Genomic DNA, 19,730 nt, shown 5'->3' on the forward strand with positions numbered 1-19,730 from the left:
TCTTGGAAGGTGCTGAATTTCCCATTCAGGTTTTCACTGATCATAAAAATCTGATCTATCTTGATGCTGCCAAGCGCTTGAATGCCCGTCAGGCTAGGTGGGCACTTTTTTTCTCGCGGTTTAATTTTTCCGTTACTTACATCCCGGGTACCAAGAATGTTAAAGCGGATGCTTTGTCTCGCAGCTTTTCTCCCATGGGCGGTCTTGAGGAGGAAGAGGAGACCATTTTACAAGAAGGTGTTGTGATTGCTGCTTTGGACTCCGTTTTGGAGGATGAGATTCTTAAAGCACAGGAGAATGCCCCATCTAGCACTCCCCATGGGAGGTTGTTTGTGCCTAGGACCTTTAGGAGAGATTTGTTTGTTGAGTGTCATGAGTCTCGGTTGGCAGGTCATCCAGGAATTTCTGAGACCAAGAGACTTGTGGGTCGCAGTTTTTGGTGGCCTGGATGGCAGAAGGAAGTCATTAAGTGGGTGCGCCAATGTACTGTGTGTGCAAGATCCAAGTCTTCGCATGCTCCTGCTGCGGGGTTGCTTTGCCCTCTGGAGGTTCCTAGTGCACCTTGGACACATCTGGCTATGGACTTTATTATTGACCTTCCTCCCTCTGAGGGTTTCACGGTCATCTGGGTGGTCGTGGACCGTTTTAGCAAGATGTGTCACTTGGTTCCCTTCATCAAACTGCCTTGCGCTAAGACACTCGCCAAGGCCTTTGTCAAGGAAATTGTCAGACTACATGGTGTTCCTACTGACATTGTTTCTGATAGGGGACCTCAGTTCGTGGCTCGTTTTTGGCGTGCCTTTTGTGACAGGTTGGGAGTTCATTTGTCGTTTTCATCCGGATATCATCCTGAGTCTAATGGCCAGACAGAAAGGAAGAACCAGGATGTTGAGCAGTTCTTGCGTTGTTTTGTGGCAGACAATCAAGAGGGGTGGTCTGAGTTTCTGCCACTTGCTGAATTTGCTCTTAACAACCATACATCCTCTTCTGCTGGGTGTTCGCCTTTTTTTTGTTGTTCTGGGAGACATCCGTCTTTTGGGTCATTTTCCAAATTGGTTTCGGCTGTGCCTGAGGAGGAGAGTTTTTCCGGTGATTTGGAGAGAGTTTGGACGGATGTGCGTGGTAATCTTCAGGAGGCTAACAAGAAATCTAAGAGGTACTTTGATACGAAACGGCAAGAGGTTTTGTTTGCTGTTGGGGACATGGTTTGGTTGTCCTCTAAGAATCTGCGATTGAGGATTCCTTCTAAAAAATTGGGTCCCAAGTTCGTAGGGCCCTTTAAGGTACTTCAGATAGTTAACCAATCTGCTGTTAGGCTGGAGGTTCCTACGTCCTGGAGGATTAATCCGGTGTTTCATGTTTCTCTGTTGAAAAAAGCTGATGTGTCGGATGGTGACGCCTCTGCCACTGTTCCTCCGGTGGTGGAGGACGGGGAATATGAAATTTCCCGCATCCTAAATTCTAGACGGTATAGAGGGAGTTTGCAGTATCTCGTCGCTTGGAAGGGTTTCGGACCTGAGGATAACTCATGGGTGAGGGCGGATGATGTTTCTGCTCCCAGACTTGTCCGAGCGTTTCACAGGAGGTTTCCTGGTAAGCCTGGGCCTAGGGGATCCGGAGGATCCTCTTAGAAGAGGGGGTACTGTTACAACTCTCCTGTTAGGTTTTTTTTAGTTTGCTGGTCACATGACCATTTTGCCTATTTAATCCGGCTCCGCCCTTCTGGCTTTGCTGGACTTCATTTGTATTTACTACTGTTGAGCTAGCTTGTTGCTCTGTTGCCGTTCTCTGTTTGTTTTGCTAGGTCTTCTGACCCCTATGCCTTTTTGTTGTGTGTTTGTCTTTGACTGCTACTATTTCTGCTAGGAGGTGTCCAACTTTTCCCAGTCCCTAGATCTTGTAGGGATCCCTCCCTCACATCTATAGGTCTGCATTCAGACTAGCCGAGGACTTTAGCGGGTCTGATCGCAGGATCAGTTTCCCCGTTACATCGTAGGGATCTAGTTTAGTTCTATTGTAGGGACAGATCTCCTCTCTTTCCTTAGTCTCTGTAGCAGATCATAACAGCTTGTAGGAAAGAGTCCTCAATTTTCCCTTATCAGCACGCACACGTGTGTACTGTGAATCAGCAACATACTTCTTGATTGTGCGATGATCAGGATGAAGTGTCTTGGCAATGTTGATTGTAGTCATGCCTTGACCTAAACACTCCACAATTTGTTGCTTTTCAGCAGCCGACACATCCTTTTTCTTTCCCATTTTGGCAGAAAATGTAGGCGGCTTAATAATGTGGGACAGCCTTCTTAAGTAGTCTTGCCTTTCATTGGACACACCTGCCAAACTAATTAGCACAGGTGTCTGTAATTGCTTACAGTGATATAAAGAGCCCTGACACACATCACCATCAATGAGTTTAACTGACAAACAAAAAAATTCTTCCCTTATCACTCCTAAGCACTTTTTGCATAATAATTTGGAACACAGTGTACATGTGCTTTTCCACAAAACACCAGTGGTTCACATAGTGAATCTTACAGTTCTAACTTGCCAACTGTGGTCTGTATGGGGTTGTTCAATAAAGGGCCCAAAATTAAGATAACATAGATGGGAGAGGTCTCTATGAATAGGAATTCCTAAGTATTTGATACCCTGTGAGGGCCAGGCAAAGGGAAAGTTGGACTGGATGGAATCCTGTATGGATTTGGGGAGGGAGACATCGAGGGCCTCAGACTTCGCTGCATTGATTTTAAAATTTGACCATGTAACAAAGTGATCTATTTCAGCCATAACAGCAGGGATGGATATATGTGATTGAGTGATATATACTAGGACATCATCAGCAAATGCAGAACACTTGTACTCGGTGCCTCCCACCTCAATCCACCTAATATTGGGGTTATGGCGAATTGATGAGAGCAGGTGCTCCGTCACTAGGATGTATAAGAGAGGGGACAGAGGACATCCCTGCCTTGTCCCATTGGTGATTATGAAAGGTGATGAAAATGTTCCATTTATCTTCAGCCTAGGTGATGTATTGTGATACAGGGCCGTGATTTTGCCTATAAAAGTGTCCCCTAGACCCCTACCCCAAGCTTTTTAAGGGAATAATATATGGCGTGCCAGGAGACTCTATGGAGTGCTTTCTCAGCATCCAACGAGAGTATCTAATTACAAATTTTTAACTGCATCTAGCCCAGGAAATACTTTGTGCCTAGTAGCAGTGTCTGCTAGTCAGCGGATTATCCCAGCTGTTAAGCAAGTTACACCACCTGTAGTTTGGACACTAAATTTTTTCAAAGGAAATGGTTTGGGACCCCGGGACACTCAGTGAAGAGCATCGGGGAGGCACCCCAAGGCATAGGGGCTGGGACTGGCGGTAGGACGCCTCGCGGTGGACCGTCGAGCTCGATCCTTATAAAAGCTTTTTAACTGCAGCAGCTTTAGTGGACGCTACTGGAGCTGGAATTACGCGGCTGCTGGCATGAGACTTGCCCTTCAATAGATCCTTGTAAAAGTATTTAAAGTGTATTCATTCAAATTAGAGAGACAATTTAAATTAAAAAGCTTAGACCTGCCTCCACCGCAGAGGGGCTCGCTCGACCCACCAGCGGACAGGCACCAGTATTGGGAGAGGTGGGCTGGCCGTCAGGGTCCACCGCAGCTCTGGCACAAACCCGGCGACACGGAGGTCGCACGGGCAGGAACGGACTGGCCGTGTCGGCTTCGCACTTTTTTGGTTTTAGAAGGGCATGACATGCCTATATCTGTGTCTCCCCCTCCTTTTACTCCTCCACCTCTTTTCTTTTCGCATGACTATATGTACTTGTCACTTTTCCATGTCTTAGTTGTGTCTTCTGAGCAGTTTGTCAGCTTTTGGACACCTTTGAATGTGTTTTCTATGTGTTTCTATGTGTTTTTGTTTGCCTGCCATTGGTTTTAACGGTGTTCGACGGTGTTCGACGAACAGTTCAACGAACAGTTCGGCGAACATACGGGTGTTCGACGAACTGAACCGAACTCGAACACTACGGGGGTGGCTCAACACTAATCACAACTGCAGGACCGAGGGCTGGCGGCATTGCTGACAGAGAGCGGAGTACGGTGAAACGGACAAACTGCTAGACCGTGAGTGAGGTGCAGGCGCAGATGTTACGGTGGATTGAGAAACTTGTGATGTGCTCTGTGAAACAAACACAGCAGGCATGTCCGCTTCTGTTATAGCTGACGGGCTCTCACTCAGCCTGACTGGGGCAGGTAGAGAACCAGAAGTTTTGCGGTGGGAGACCTGCATGCCAATACTTAGCACGGTAACAGCGGAGGGGGAAGAAGCAGCGGATGCGGTTGATGGGGCAGCTGATGGTTGTTGAGGTCCGCTGGTCTGCATTTTAGCGCAGTGAGATTCCAAGCGTATTGCATGCTGTGTGCGCATGTGAAGGTTCATGCATGTAGTAGTCAAATTATTGCACTTTTTTCCTCTATGGAGTTTTTTCTTGCAAATTGTGCAGAGAATGTGAATTGGCTCATCCTTTGCAGTCTCAAAAAAGGCCCAGGCTCGGCAACCCTTGCCACCCCTGCAAGCTGCAGACCCGCGACCGCTGCTGGCCAAAGCCACAGTTGTGGCTAAGGATGCAGTGCTCCTCATGCTTGTATCACTCCGTGCTTGCACCGTAGGGGGGAAGGTAACCTCCTCGTCTTCCTTCTCTACCTCCTCAGATGAGCTACTCGGCTTCATGACTCTGGGTTCACACCAAGCAGGATCTTCAACCTTGTCATCATCCAATATGTTATTCCATTTCACGCCCTCAGAGTGACCCTTCTCTTCTTGTTGCCCTGACAGCACAATACAGTCCGCATGAGCCTCAGGTATCTGAGTCTCATCAGGATCACCTTCCTCCCCGGTGGTTAACATCTGGTGACGAGGGTCAGGAACCTGCTCGAATCCTACTCCGTCCTGCCCCAAATCCAATCAAAAAAAATTTGGGGCATTGGTGCAGATACTTTCCTCCTCTTCTTGACTCTGTGAATGTTTGGAGTACACTTCTGATGCCCATGGTAAAGAATGGGTGAACAGTTCTACAGACTCGCTCATCTGTGGTTCAATACAGTTAGTTGGGCACATGGACAGTTGTGACATGAGAGAAAGCAAGGGTAATTGGGGTGCCACCTCTGTAGACTGTACTGTGTGTGATGTTGAGGTGGAGGAAGAAGAGGAGAGGCCACTTGAAGCAGCACTTGCCATCCACTGGAGCACCTGCTCTTTCTGGCCCTTAATCAGCAAGGCTTATCGCTGTGCGGCTGCCAAAGAAAGGGAGTGGAGTAGCTTGTCCAGTAACAGAAGTTGTCAGTTGTCTTTGGATAGGACATGACGGTGTTGGTTCACTAGTGCTTTCACTAACATTACAACCTACCCCACGTATACATTGAACACCAAGCCTATTCCCCCTTCCTCCACGACCTCTCTTTTTCCCACTCATATTGCTCAGATACTGAAGTAGGAGCACGCTATTAGCAAAACAAAATTAGATTTTTTCCTCTGCAACAGATCTGCACACACCTGAATTTAAGCAGCACTAAATGACAAGGTAAGATATGACTAGCTGTACAACGTTACAAACGAAGCAATGTATTTTTTTTTTACTGTGGATGACGCCTATATAACATATGACGCCATTATAAGATAGGATATTTTCTCCAAACTATTTCAAACTGAGATGTTCCTGCTGTATAGTGTTATGAACCGAACAAAGTATTTTTTACTGTGGATGAGGCCTGTATAACATTCGAGATATTCTCCAAACTATTTCAAACTGAGGTGTTCCTGCTGTATAACGTTAGGAACCAAACAACATATTTTTTTACTGTGGATGAGGCCTGTGTAACATAGTAGATATTCTCCAAACTATTTAAAACTGAGATGTCCCGCTGTATAACGTTAGGAACCGAGCAAAGTATTTTTTTTTTTACTGTGGATGAGGCCTGTATAACATAGGAAATATTCTCCAATCTATTTCAAACTGAGATGTCCCTGCTGTATAATGTTAGGAACCAAACAAAGTATTTTTTTTACTGTGGATGAGGCCTGTATAACATAGGAAATATTCTCCAATCTATTTCAAAATGAGATGTCCGTGCTGTATAACGTTAGGAACCGAACAAAGAATGTTTTTACTGTGGATGACAACTGTATAACATAGCAGATATTCTCTAAACTATTTTAAACTCAGATCTAGGCTGCTGTATAACGTTAGCAACAGCAAAAAATAGATTTTTTGACTCCGCTCAAGCTCTGAATACAGCTGAATTTCACCGCCACTAAAAGGACTAGGTGGCTTATAGCGGAGTGTAACACGTTTGGCACAGAAAAAAATATTTTTCGGACTCTGTCTAGCAACAGAAAAAAAATCTATTTTTTTACTCTGAAAACAGCTGAAGTTCATCGCCACTAACGTAGTAGCTGACTTATAGAGGAGTGTATGGCGTTTGCCACACAACAAAATTGTTTGTGGACTCTGTCTAGCAAGACAAAAAATCTATTTTTTTACTTTGAAAACAGTTGAGGTTCACCGCCACTAAAATAGTAGGTGGATTTTAGCAGACTGTATCACGTTTGCCACACAAAAAAATCTTTGGTGGACTATGGCTAGCAACAGAAAAAATATTTTTTTTTACTCTGAAAGCAGCTAAGTTCACTACCACTAACGTAGTAGCTGACATATAGCAGAGTGTATGCCGTTTGCCACACAAAAAAATCTTTGGTGGACTCTGCCTAGCAAAACAAAAAAATATTTTTTTTTACTTTGAAAACAGCTGAGGTTCACCGCCACTAACATAGTAGGTGGCTTTTAACAGACTGTATCACGTTTGCCACACAAAAAAATCTTTGGTGGACTGTGGCTAGCAGCAGAAAAAAATATTTGTTTTACTGTGCATAAAGTTGAAGTTAATCCACCAAAAAAATGACAAACTGGGCTAGCACAGCTTGCACTATCATATTAGCAAATGAAAAAAAAGCTCTGCACTGACGAGCTCTAAAGATAGCTGAATTTCAACCCCACAAAATCAAAAAGTGGCCTACAAGGGCTTGCTTGCTTGCTTTATCACATTAACAAGTGGAAAAATAGAGTGAAGGTCTGCATGGAGCACAGACCACAACCGATGCACAACACTGCTCTATGCCATAGGCCCTGCTGTTTGTGTCAGAATCTCAGTAATTGCCCAAAAACAAAAAAAAAGGGCTCAGTTGAACAGGTACACAGCACAGGACTTATCTACACTATCTGACTTCCACAGAAGCGCCCATCTATCTAGCTAATATCTCTAATTACACAGGAGCTGGGTGCAGGAGCAGTGTCTAACACGAGTGACATGCATGAAATAGCGCTAAGGGAACATGGCCGGTTTTTATATGGAGAGGACATGTGATTTCAGCAGCCAATTGCAGAAGCCCTTGTGTCTGGGACACTGTGGATGCTTCCTGTGCCTCTGATTGGCTAGCCGCGCTTTCCTGACTTAAAGTTACCGCCTCCAGAAAAAAAAAAAAGCGTGTCGCTGATCTGACCTGTTCTGAGCTATCACCACACCCCCCCACTCATTTGCCACATCTCTCTGCTCATCATACACAAGCACTATGCTAGCAAAACTGTAAAAAATGCTGTAGTTGGCCTGCAATCAGTTAACCACGGAAATTCGCAGAACGTTGTCGATTTTCCCGAATTTAACAAACTTTGCTCGCCTTTCCGATCACGAATCCGAATGTGCCACATTCGTGTCGAACTTAAGTTTGGAGATTGGATCTTGAACATATTCGCTCATCACTAACCATAAGGCTAAAATCACAAATGCAGTTTTTATGGCAGTTAACTGACCCAAACACAGAAATGAATTCATAAGAGAGAAAAGTGTAAAGTGTAAAGACTGACACCTTCACTCCTTTATTTGACTCAAAAACTGTATCAAAGTGACCAGTTGTAATTTCAGCATTAAAGCCTTAAAGGAGCCTTATGATGCTGTTCGATGTATAGCGGACATAACAAGTCTACATAGCCCTGTTAAAATGACAGGTTTCTGTCATGTAAAAAAATCATCTCAAGGAGAATAATTCAGAACTTTTTCCACCTTTAATGTCAGCCATAATCTGTACAAACCCATTGAAATGCAAACTGAGATCATTTTGGGGGTGAAAATATAAATAACAAAACTAAAATAATACAGTTGCATAAATGTGAACACTCTCTTATAATTGAGGATGTGGTTTTGTTCAGAATTAGCCAATCACTAAACACTCACGTTAAATAGTTGTCAGTACACAGCTGCTATAATTTAAAGTGATTTGGATTAAACCCATATAATGTTTAATTGTTCTAGTAGGATTATCCTGACATTTTCTTAGTTCAATGAAAGTCATCCTCCTTATCAGCTTACGACACAGCTTTACAAAATGAAAAAAAAAACGAAACAGAAAAAGATTGGTCAGGGAGACTACCAAGAGGACTATAGAAACATTAAAGGAGTTGCAGGAATTTCCGGCAGGCCATGGTTTTGTACTACATGTGACAACAATCTCTTGTGTTCTTCATATATCTGGTCTGCAGGGTAGGTTGGCAAGATGGAAGCCTTTTCTTACGCAGAAAAACGTCCAAGCTTGGCTATGTTTTGCCATCAAGTTTACCAAAAGCATGTGGGATAATGTGTTATGGTTTGATGAGACTTGTATTAAACTTTATGGCCATAATTCCAAAACGTATATTTGGAGCAAAGCCAACACTGCTTATCACCAAAACCAAAAGAACACTATACCAACAGTAAAGCACAGTGGAGGCAGCATTGTGCTTTGGTGCTGTTTTTCAGCAGGTGCAACTAAAGCTTTAGACAAGGTGGATAGAATTATTAAAAGTTCCAAATAACAGTCAATTTTGCAACAAAACCTTCAGACTTTTGCTATAAAGCTGATGATGAAGAGGAATTTCACCTTTCAGCACAACAACGACCCTCAGCATACCCCCAAAAGAATGGCTTTGCCAGAAGAAGATCACAGTTTTGGAATGGCTCAGTTCTGAATCCAATTGAAAATCTGTGGGTTTACCTGAAGAGGGCTGTACACAGAAGAAGGCCTCTCAATGTGGCAGATTTAGAGGGGTACTGCAAGGGGGAGTGAGCAAAGATAGCTAATTCTAGATGTGTGATGCTGATAGATTCCTACTAGTGATGAGCGAGCATGCTCGCTACTGCTCGGTACTCGCCCAAGCATCTCAGTACTCGAGATGCTCGGAGCTCACCGAGTACTTTTGAGATGCTCGGGTGGTAGCTCGGGTCCCCGTCCTGCATGTTTGGTGCTATTTAGAGCACCAATCATGCAGGGATTGTCTATCACTCACTGTAATGTCACAGCCATGGTGGTTGTGGCATTACAGTGATTGCCCAAATCTATGGGAACAGTGCTCAGTGAAACATGAAAAGCCGGCAATTCATCAGCAGCATACACCGGTACCCAACAATTTAGAACAGAAAGAATAGAGCATCACACATAGATTAGATAGATAGAAACATGTCAGTCACATATATAATAAGTACAGTGACAGTGTTGGTTACTGTACTTGTTATTTAGTGTTAAAATAAAGGATTTATTTAAAAAAAAATAATAGTGTTTTCATGCACCCGTCTCTTTAAAAAAAACGGCCTGCAATTCATCAGCGGCATCCATCGGTACCGACAATTTAGAACAGAAAGAATAGAGCATCACACATAGATTAGATAGATAGAAACATGTCAGTTGGTTACTGTACTTGTCATTTAGTGTTAAAATAAAGTATTTATTAAAAAAAAAATTGGCGTGGGGTTCCCCGTAATTTTAGTCTCTAGCGGAGGTTAAGCAGACGGCTGGTGCTGATGTTTGAAGCCTGGGAAGGGGTTAATACACACGGAGCTTCCCAGGCTACTAATATTAGCCCCCAGCTGAATACCTAGCCTTTACTAGCTATTAAAATGGGGGACCCCAAAAAAAAATGACGTGGGGTCCCCCCAATTTTAATAGCTAGCAAAGGCTAGGCAGACAGCTGGGGGCTGATATTAATAGCCCAGGAAGGGTGCCATGAATATTGGCCCCTTCCCAGGCTAGAAACACCAGCGGTCAGCCGCCCCAATTCTGGCACTTAGCCTCGCTCTTCCCACTGCCCTGTAGCGGTGGCAGTGGGGTAATAGGGATGGGGTTGAAGTCAGTGTAACATACCTGGCGGCGTCCTTGCATAGTGGTCCATCTCCCACTGTGCAAGAGCGCGCACTTGATTTCCAGTCCAGACTGCCACTCTGGCTTCTTTCCATACTGTCTGCTTTGCTCTGCTCTGGCTGCTTAGGGCGACGGCCGCCGAACTTCCTGTTTCTTGCAGCTGCTGCAGACACACCCCTAATGCGTCCTCAGCCTATTGCTGTCTGTCACCTGGTATTTAAACCAGCTCCTCCTTGGAATCCATGCCTGAGCATCTTGTTCTGTCAGTTGGCTTCTAGTCACTGATGTGCCAGGTCCTGTCTATGTTTCCTGCCTTGCGGTATCAGTTCTCGTGTCTGAACTGTGTCCTGTCTGTGCTCTCTAGCCTGCTGTCTTTCTGCTTTTCCTGGAGGCTGTATTTCCAGGCTCGTGTGAACACACTCCTAGCCTGTTCGTCCCGCCCTCAGGGGGCCGCATACCCAGACTCACTCCTGTATTTGTTGCAGTACAGTTCCTGTCTGAACTGTCTCCTAACCTGCATCCTGTTTCTCTCTATGTCCATACCTTCCCTTTCTCCTGCATTGTCTGAACCAGCACTTGGCTTTACCTTGGCTCGCTCCTGTATTTTGTGGCAGTAACAGTTCCTGTCTGAACTGTCTCCTAACCTGTTTCCTGTTTTTCTCTATGTCCGTACCTTCCCTTTTTCTGCAGAGTCTGAACCTGCTCCTAACTCCTACTCGTTGTCGCTGTACTTCCATCTGTGAGTTTAGAGTCCACTCGCTGCTTCATTGCAAGTATCTTGTGTGTATCTGGTTCTGCTTTCCTTTCCTGTCTGTTCCATGTGACAGAGCCCTGTCCCCTCTGCTCTGCCTTGCTCACCGCTCCGGTGGTTCTTGCCTGCTCTGCCTTGCTCACCGCTCCGGCGGTTCTTGCCTGCTCTGCCTTGCTCACCACTCCGGCGGTTCTAGCCTGCTCTGCCTTGCTCACCGCTCCTGCGGTTTCCGCTCTGCTCTGCATTGCTCACTGCTCCGACAGCCTCGCTCTGCTCTGCTTTGCTCACTGCTCCGGCAGTCTCGCTCTGCTCTGACCCTTTGCTCGCTGCTCCGGCAGTCTCACTCTGACCCTTTGCTCGCTGCTCTGGCAGTCTCGCTCTGCTCTGACCCTTTGCTCGCTGCTTCGGTAGACTCTCTATGCTCTGACCCTTTGCTCGCTGCTCCGGCAGTCTCGCTCTGCTCTGACCCTTTGCACTCTGCTCCGGCAATCTCGCTCTGCTCTGACCCTTTGCTCGCTGCTCCGGCAGTCTCGCTCTGCTCTGACCCTTTGCTCGCTGCTCCGGCAGTCTCGCTCTGCTCTGACCCTTTGCTCGCTGCTCCGGTAGTCTCGTCCTGCTCCACTCTCGCTCACTGCTCCAGGCGGCCTCATCCTGCTCTACTCTCGCTCACCGCTCCAGGCGGTCTCGTCTTGCTCTGCTCTTGCTCGCCGCTCTGGGTGGCCTCACTCTGCTGTTTGTCCACCGCATCTGCGGTTCTGTTCCTGAGTCCCAGTCTATACTGGGTCCTATCCACTCTGTGCTCCAACCTGTCGTACCTGCTAGTACCTCCCTGCCTTCATACCAGTCGTGCTTGCCAGCATCCACCCGTCTGCATACCAGCCGTGTCTGCCTATACCCACCAGTCTGTGTGCCAGCCTAACCTGCCTGTTCTTGTATTCCCCGGTGTGGGTCAACAGCCGTGTCCGGGGTCTGACCTGAAGTAGCACCTGGTCCCTCTGCTCTGTTCCTCCTTGGTGCACTGGCGTCGTATGCCATCATGTGACCTTGGTCGGATCGGGTGGATACTTAGTTACGCCCCTCCAGGCATTCACTCTCCGGTACGGTCCAGTGGAATCACTACATATACACGCACACGCCAGTCAGTCCGGGCGCGTGCATTACAGCATGCTCAGGCCATGGTTCCTGTTGAGCCCCACGGCCTTCGCTCTCTGAGACGTTTTCCAGCGAATACGTGCATCTAGAAGAAATTTTATTTATTTTTTCCGCTACAAGCTGAGTTCCAGGCGAATTACGCACCCGTTCAGATGGAGCTTTCTGCACCCGTTCCTGCGGATCCGCCACGGTACTATGGGGAACCAAGACAGAGTCGTGCATTTGTGGAGCAATGCATGCTACACTTCAAGTTTTACCCTCTTTATTTTCCCACCGATCGGGTGAAGGTGGCATTCATGATGTCTAACCTAGCGGGTGATGCCTTGAAATGGATCACCCCCCTATGGGAAGCACAGGATCCTATCGTCCAGGACCTGCAGGCCTTCCTGGTGGCCTTTCTAATGGCCTTCGATGACCCTTATCCGGAAGCCCCTGCTGAAGCTTCACTTCCCAATATCCCGGAGCAGCCCCGATGGGTAATGTGTGTGGGTAGCGCACTAGTCCACCTGCCTGAAGAGACTACTGCCCACACAGAATCCACACAGGATGACTATGCTCTCCGGAATACTTCTCCTAACCTCAAGAGGCAGTCCAGACGTGCTAGGCGTAGAGGCAAGCCCTCACGCCAGGGTCTGTCCTCCCAAAGACCTCCTGACCCCAACCTTGAAGTCCCTGCTGAAGCTTCACTTCCCAGTATCCCAGAGCAGCCCCGACGGGTAATGTGCATGGGTAGCACACCAGTTCTCCTGTCCGAAGAGACTGCTGCCCACCCAGAATCCACACAGGAGGACTTCCTGCACCCGGTATCTGATACTTCACCCACTTTACCCGGTGAGCCTGTCCAAGGGTACTCCAAAGCAGTGATTACCTCTGAGTCTGTGCACCTCTACAACCAGGCGGAGGACCTCCAGTTGTCTCATGAACCCTTCGGGGTGCTACCTGGTAGCGAATGGACAGAGACTTTCCTATACTCTGTACCTGATTAGTGTTGAGCCACCCCCGTAGTGTTCGGGTTCGGTTCGGTTCGTCGAACACCGGGATGTTCGAGGAACTGTTCGTCGAACTGTTTGTCGAACACCTAAAAACACCGTCGAACACCGTTAAAACCAATGGCAGGCAAACAAAAACACATAGAAACACATATAGTTATATGAAAAAGTTTGGGCACCCCTATTAATCTTAAGCTTAATGTTTTATAAAAATTGGTGTTTTTGCAACAGCTATTTCAGTTTGATATATGTAATAACTGTTGGACACAGTAATGTTTCTGCCTTGAAATGAGGTTTATTGTACTAACAGAAAATGTGCAATCTGCTTTCAAACAAAATTTGACAGGTGCATAAGTATGGGCACCTCACCAGAAAAGTGACATTAATATTTAGTAGATCCTCCTTTTGCAAAAATAACAGCCTCTAGTCGCTTCCTGTAGCTTTTAATGAGTTCCTGGATCCTGGATGAAGGTATTTTTGACCATTCCTCTTTACAAAACAATTCCAGTTCAGTTAAGTTTGATGGTCGCCGAGCATGGACAGCCCTCTTCAAATGATCCCACAGATGTTCAATGACATTCAGGTCTGGGGACTGGGATGGCCATTCCAGAACATTGTAATTGTTCCTCTGCATGAATGCCTGAGTAGATTTGGAGCGGTGTTTTGGATCATTGTCTTGCTGAAAGATCCATCCCCTGCGTAACTTCAACTTTATCACTGATTCTTGAACATTATTGTCAAGAATCTGCTGATACTGAGTGGAATCCATGCGTCCCTCAACTTTAACAAGATTCCCAGTGTCGGCATTGGCCACACAGCCCCAAAGCATGATGGAACCTCCACCAAATTTTACTGTGGGTAGCAAGTGTTTTTCTTGGAATGCTGTGTTTTTTTGCCGCCATGCATAACGCCTTTTTGTATGACCAAACAACTCAATCTTGGTTTCATCAGTCCACAGGACCTTCTTCCAAAAAAAATTGGCTTCCCCAAATGTGCTTTTGCATACCTCAGCCGACTCTGTTTTTGGCGTGCTTGCAGAAACGGCTTCTTTCGCATCACTCTCCCATACAGCTTCTCCTTGTGCAAAGTGCGTTGTATAGTTGACCGATGCACAGTGACACCATCTGCAGCAAGTTGATGCTGCAGCTCTCTGGAGGTGCTCTGAGGATTGTCCTTGACTGATCTCACAATTCTTCTTCTCTGCCTTTCTGATGTTTTTCTTGGCCTGCCACTTCTGGCCTTAACAAGAACTGTCCCTGTGTTCTTCCATTTCCTTACTATGTTCCTCACAGTGGAAACTGACAGGTTAAATCTCTGAGACAGCTTTTTGTATCCTTCCCCTGAACAACTATGTTGAATAATCTTTGTTTTCAGAACATTTGACAGTTGTTTTGAGGAGCCCATGATGCCACTCTTCAGAGGAGATTCAAACAGGAGAACAACTTGCAAGTGGCCACTTTAAGTAGCTTTTCTCATGATTGCATACACCTGGCTATGAAGTTCAAAGCTCAATGAGGTTACAAAACCAAAAAAAGTGCTTTAGTAAGTCAGTAAAAAGTAGGTAGGAGTATTTAAAACAAGAAAATGATAAGGGTGCCCATACTTATGCACCTGTCAAATTTTGTTTGAATGCAGATTGCACATTTTCTGTTAGTACAATAAACCTCATTTCAAGGCAGAAACATTACTGTGTCCAACAGTTATTACATATATCAAACTGAAATAGCTGTTGCAAAAACACCAATTTTTTTAAAACATTAAGCTTAAGATTAATAGGGGTGCCCAAACTTTTTCATATAACTGTAGAAAACACCTTCAAAGGTGTCCAAAAGCTGACAAACTGCTCAGAAGACGCTCTCTTTAAAAAAGCCGGCCGGCAATTCTGCAGCGGCATACACCGGTACCCGACAATTTAGACAAGAAGGAATAGAGCATCACACATAGATTAGATAGATAGAAACATGTCAGTCACACATATAAGAAGCACAGTGACAGTGTTGCTTACTGTACCTGTCATTTAGTGTAAAGGATTTATTAAAAAAAATAATCGTGTTTTCGTGCACCGTCTCTTTAAAAAAGCCGGCCGGCAATTCAGCAGCGGTACCCGGCAATTTATAACAGAAAGAATAGAGCATCACACATAGATAGATATAAACATGCCAATCACATAATTAATAAGTACAGTGACAGTGTTGGTTACTGTACTTGTCATTTAGTGTAAAGGATTTATTTAGAAAAATAATAGTGTTTTCATGCACCGTCGCTTTAAAAAAGCCGGCCGGCAATTCAGCCTCGGTACCCGACAATTTAGAACAGAAAGAATAGAGAATCACACATAGATTAGATAGATAGAAACATGTCAGTCACATATATAAGAAGTACAGTGATAGTGTTGATCACTGTACTTGTCATTTAGTGTTAAAATAAAGGATTTATTAAAAAAAAAATTGGCGTGGGGTTCCCCGTAATTTTAGTCTCTAGCGGAGGTTAAGCAGACGGCTGGGGCAGATGTTTGAAGCCTGGGAAGGGGGTAATACCCACGGAGCTTCCCAGGCTACTAATATCAGCCCCCAGCTGAATACCTAGCCTTTGCTAGCTATTAAAATGGGGGACCCCCCCAAAAAAATGACGTGGGGTCCCCCCTATTTAAATAGCTAGCAAAGGCTAAGCAGACAGCTGGGGGCTGATATTAATAGCCCAGGAAGGGTGCTATGAATATTGGCCCCCTCCCAGGCTAGAAACACCAGCCGTCAGCTGTCCCAGAAATGGCGCATCCGTCAGATGCGCCAAATCTGGCACTTAGCCTCGCTCTTCCCACTGCCCTGTAGCGGTGGCAGTGGGGTAATAGGGCTGGGGTTGATGTCAGCTTATAATGCCAGCTGACATCAAGCCCAGGTTAGTAATGGAGAGGCGTCTATAAGACACCCCCATTACTAACCCCATAGTCAAAGTTAAAAGAAAACACAAACACCCAGAATAAAGTCCTTTAATTGAAATAAACACACAATTCTTTATTGTTCTAAATTAAACCATACTTACCATCGCCCATTCCAGCTGAAGCCAACGATCTCCTGCAATAAAAGTAAAATAATAAAGCAACATCATCCTTACCTTTCCATGGTTCCCACGACAGCTTCAGCTCTGCTACATCGAGGTGACAGGCTGGACCGCAGCAGAACGCTGCCATCCAGCCTGTCATCCCGCGGACACTGAGAAGCGCAGGCTTGCTTGCGCTCCTCAGTGTCTGGCTGTGACGGCATAAAGATGAGCCGAGGTCATGTCCAATGAGCTCGGCTCACCTCATGCACGTCACTGACAGCGTGGGAGAATTCTCAGGCTGAAGCGCTGAGTGCAGGAGAATTTTCCCACGCTGTCAGTGACGTGCATGAGGCTGATATTTAAATTTGGCGCACAAATCGGTGATTGGTCGCGGGCAGCGTCCGCGACCAATCAGCACAGTAGTGTTTAACTTTGGCGGCAAGATCAGTGATTGGTCGCGGTCAAGACGGCGACCAATCACCGATTTGTGCGGCACATTTAAATAGTGGCCGCGACCAATTGGATGTCAGCACCGCTCCCCGGTCCTCCCTTCACGCCCTAGCCGCATGGATGTCAGCGGCGCTGCCTGTGCGGATACTTCCGCTGCGAGAACCTGGGACATGAGCGGGTGCTCGGAGCAGAAGTATCCCAACCCGCAGCACCGCTCCCCGGTCCCCCCTTCACACCCTAGCCGCTGATGTCCCCACAGTATCCGCATGGTGTTACAAAGGTCCGGACATTTGTGTTAAAAATCGCTGATTGGTCGCTGGCGCTGCCCGCGACCAATCACCGATTTGGGCGCCAAATTTAAATATCGGCCGCGACCAATCACCCATCTTGGCTCCACATTTAAACACCGCTGTACTGATTGGTCGCGGACGCTATTTAAATGTGGCGCCAAAATCGGTGATTGGTCGAGCCCAGCATCGGCGACCAATCAGCACAGCGGTGTTTAAATGTGGAGCCAAGATCGGTGATTGGTTGCGGCCGATATTTAAATTTGGCGCCCAAATCGGTGATTGGTCGCGGGCAGCGCCAGCGACCAATCAGCGATTTTTAACACAAATGTCCGGATCTTTGTAACACCATGCGGATACTGTGGGGAGATCAGCGGCTAGGGTGTCAAGGGAGGACCGGGGAGCGGAGCTGCGGGTCGGGATACATCTGTTGCGAGCAGTCGCTCATCTCCCGGCTTCTCGCAGCGGAAGTATCCGACCAGGCAGCGGCGCTCCCCGGTCCTCACCAATATGATTCGCTGATTGGTCGCGCTCTCCGCACGCGACCAATCAGTGATCTTGGCGCTAAAGTTAAACACCGCTCTGCTGATTGGTCGCGGACACTGCCCGCGACCAATCACCGATTTGGGCGCCACATTTAAATAGCGGCCGCGAGCAATCAGTGAGATTGGCGCCAAATTTAAACAACGCTCTGCTGATTGGTCGCGGACTCCAGCCGCGACCAATCAGCGAGATTGGCGCCAAATGTAAACCCCGCTCTGCTAATTGGTCGCGGATGCCGGCCGCGACTAATCAGCATTATTGGCGCCAAATTTAAACACCGCTCTGCTGATTGATCGCAGTCGCCGTCCGCAACCAATCAGCAGTATTAGCGCCAAATTTAAACCCTGCTCGGCTGATTGGTCACGGTTGCCGGCTGCGACCAATCAGCAGTATTGGCGCCAAATTTAAACCCCGCTCTGCTGATGGGTCACGGTTGCCAGCCGCGACCAATCAGCGATTTTGGCGCCAAGTTTAAACCCCGCTCTGCTGATTGGTCGCAACTGCCGGCCGCGACTAATCAACATTGTTGCCGCCAAATTTAAACACCGCCCTGCTGAATGGTCGCGGTCGTGACCAATCACCGTTATTGGCGCCAAATTTAAACACCGCTTTGCTGATTGGTCGCAACCGCAACCAATCAGCATTATTGGCGCAAAATTTAAACACCGATTTGCTGATTGGTCGCGACCGCGACCAATCAGCATTATTGGCGCAAAATTTAAACCCCGCTCTGCTGATTAGTCGCAACCGCCGGCCGTGACCAATCAGCGATATAGTCGCCAAATTTCAACACCGCTTTGCTGATTGGTCGCGGTTGCTGGCCGCGGCCAGTCAGCGATTTTGGCGCCAAATTTAAACACCACTCTGCTGATTGCGCCGGGTCTGCCGCATACATATCCTAGAATACCCGATGCGTTAGAATGGGGCCACCATCTAGTTTCATGAAATAATTAAAAAAAAAATTGACGTGGGGCTTCGCACTATATTTGTGTCCAGCCAGGTACAGCAGGCAGGAACGGGCTGCCCCCAACCACCAGCTGCCTATTTGTACCTGGTTGGACACAACAATATAGGGAAGCCCTTTTTTTCTTAATTATTTCATGAATTTCATGAAATAATTAAAAAAAAAATACGTGGGGCTTCTCCCTATTTTTGTGTCCAGCCAGGTACAACTAGGCAGCTGGGGGCTGGAATCTGCAGCGCAGGGAGGCCCAAGCTTTCTGGGTCCCCCCCACTGCAAATTGCAGTCCGCAGCCACCCCGGAAAATGGCGCGTTCATAGAAGCGCCATCTTCTGGCGCTGTACCCAACTCATCCAGGGCCCTGGTGCGGTGGCTCACTGGGTAATAATAAAGGGGTTAGGGCCAGCTTGGCATTATCAGCTGGCCCTAAGCCCGAAATTCATGGGGTCACGCCAATATTAGACATGACCACCATGAATTTCTAGTAAAGTATTTAAAAAAAACACAACACCCAGAATAAAGTCCTTTAATTGAAATAAACACACAATTCTTTATTGTTCTAAATTAAACCATACTTACCGTCATGCCCATTCCAGCTGAAGCCAATGTCTTCTGCAATAAAAGTAAAATAATAAAGCAACATCATCCTTACCTTTCCATGGTTCCCACGACAGCTTCAGCTCTGCTACATCGAGATGACAGGCTGGACCGCAGCAGAACGCTGCCATCCAGCCTGTCATCCCGCAGACACTGAGAAGGGCAGGCATGCTTGCGCTGCTCAGTGTCTCGCTGTGACGGCATAAAGATGAGACGAGTTCATGTCCAATGATCTCAGCTCACCTCATGCACGTCACTGACAGCGTGGGAAAATGTTCACGCTGTAGCGCTGAGTGCAGGAGAATTCTCCCACGCTGTCAGTGACGTGCATGAGGTGAGCTGAGTTCATTGGACATGAACTCGTCTCATCTTTATGCCGTCACAGCGAGACACTGAGGAGCGCAAGCATGCCTGCGCTTCTCAGTGTCCGCGGCATGGCAAGCTGGATGGCAGTGTTCTGCTGCGGTCCAGCCTGTCATCTCGAGGTAGCAGAGCTGAAGCTGTCGTGGGAACCATGGAAAGGTAAGGATGATGTTGCTTTATTATTTTACTTTTATTGCAGGAGATCATTGGCTTCAGCTGGAATGGGCGTGGTGGTAAGTATGGTTTAATTAAGAACAATAAAGGAATGTGTCTTGATTCCAATTAAAGGAGTTTATTCTGGGTGTTTGTGTTTTCTTTTAACTTTGACTATGGGATTAGTAATGGGGGTGTCTTATAGACGCCTCTCCATTACTAA

Source organism: Phyllobates terribilis, unplaced genomic scaffold (assembly GCF_046119375.1).
Source record: "Phyllobates terribilis strain yellow unplaced genomic scaffold, ASM4611937v1 Scaffold_2__4_contigs__length_985480577, whole genome shotgun sequence".
NCBI lineage: Eukaryota > Metazoa > Chordata > Amphibia > Anura > Dendrobatidae > Phyllobates > Phyllobates terribilis.